Source organism: Papio anubis, chromosome 18 (genome assembly GCF_008728515.1).
Source record: "Papio anubis isolate 15944 chromosome 18, Panubis1.0, whole genome shotgun sequence".
NCBI classification, from domain to species: domain Eukaryota; kingdom Metazoa; phylum Chordata; class Mammalia; order Primates; family Cercopithecidae; genus Papio; species Papio anubis.
In genome coordinates, this window is record NC_044993.1 from 4,196,642 (window position 1) to 4,197,073 (window position 432).

Here is a 432-nt window from a genome sequence, read left to right on the forward strand (position 1 = left end):
TAGCCGGTCATGGTGGTGGGCACCTGTAATCCCAGCTACTCGGGAGGCTGAGGCAGGAGAATCGCTTAAACCGGGGAAGTGGAGGTTGCAGTGAGCCAAGATCGCGCTGTTGCACTCCAACCTGGGCGACAAGAGCAAGACTCTGTCTCCCAAAAAAAAAAAAAAAAAAGGGTTGTGGTAACTCCTGCCGGTGTGCCTACAGGAGTGTGAGATTTTACTTACATAACGATCTCTTGCCAAAAACCTCAAATTTCCTACATCAAGGGATTCTACATTTTCAGTCTTTATATAATGTCCCCTTACACAATTTAAGATACTAGATTTTTGCCATTTCATTTGCACCCAAAATATATTAACTCCAGACCCTTGGGAGAAACCTATTGTTTTAATTAGCTTTCATTTAGGTATCATTAAAGAACTGATCACAAAGGG